The sequence below is a fragment of the Phytophthora sojae genome (genome assembly GCF_000149755.1).
Source record: "Phytophthora sojae unplaced genomic scaffold PHYSOscaffold_6, whole genome shotgun sequence".
Classification (NCBI taxonomy): domain Eukaryota; phylum Oomycota; class Peronosporomycetes; order Peronosporales; family Peronosporaceae; genus Phytophthora; species Phytophthora sojae.
The window spans coordinates 4,704,054-4,704,747 of record NW_009258120.1 but is presented as its reverse complement, the minus strand read 5'-3'; positions in this window follow the sequence as shown (position 1 = coordinate 4,704,747).

The window sequence follows — 694 nt, the reverse complement described above, 5'->3', positions numbered from 1 at the left end:
CGCTCACTGAGCGACTCACTGGGCGACAGCCGCGACGCTCAGAGACGAACCAAAACGCCTTTGATTGGTTAAAAACCATACGCTTTTTAGCTCAGTTAGGAGCAACGACTGGTCGAAAAGACCAGCATAGGGTTAGGCCTAATCGAGTCAGCTGCCTCATTGGATTTGTGTATGGACGTTGGTACCCGGGGCGGCCTCGGCGGGCCACGAAAGCCTAGCAAGCGCCCAAGAAACTCGGATGCTCACGATGGAGAGCCCTTCCTGAAGCACATTAAACGAGGGCTCACCGCCGCTCACAGACAGCTAGAGGGTTCGTCAAGTTCACGTGTAGTCGTTGGTGCTTCCTTGCAGCATGGCAGCGGTGGCGATCCTCCCCCTTCGCAGCCCAGCAGCACACCATGGTTCCTGAAAGGGTGATCACCAATATCGTGGTCACGTAATTATCGCGCGTCGACGTGTACATGTATTGTTCCAACAAGTTGTTGATATTGAAGTGCAGTTATCGTGTCGAGTTCCCAGCGCTAAGTTACAGCGAGCTGCGAGTCTCCCCCGCACAGGTTGCCGCCACCAATGCGTCGAACTCCTGAATAATTAGGTGTTTTGTACAAGCGCAGCGGTGGAAAACCCATTTTTCGAGAGATGAAGTGAGCCACGTTTTCAAGCCCGACGACAGTCCACGGCTTTGCACTAGGCC